Genomic DNA, 323 nt, shown 5'->3' on the forward strand with positions numbered 1-323 from the left:
TATAGCTTGTGAATATTTTCTCCCATTTTATAGATTGGTCTGTTTGTTAATTATTTCCTTGGCTGTGTAGAAGCTTTTTAATTTAATCAAATCCCATTTAGTAACATGTCTCAAGGAACTAGAAAAAGGAAGAGCAAGCCAAACTCAAACCCAGCAGAAGAAAAGAAATAACTAAGATCAGAATGAAATCAAACATAAAAAAAATACAGAAGATCAATGAAACAAAAAGTTGGTTCTTTGAAGAGATGAAAAAAATTTATAGACCTTGGCCGGGCGCGGTGGCTCACGCCTGTAATCCTAGCACTCTGGGAGGCCGAGGCGGG

This window comes from Propithecus coquereli, unplaced genomic scaffold, assembly GCF_000956105.1.
Source record: "Propithecus coquereli isolate 6110/MARCELLA unplaced genomic scaffold, Pcoq_1.0 Scaffold408, whole genome shotgun sequence".
Classification (NCBI taxonomy): Eukaryota; Metazoa; Chordata; class Mammalia; order Primates; family Indriidae; genus Propithecus; species Propithecus coquereli.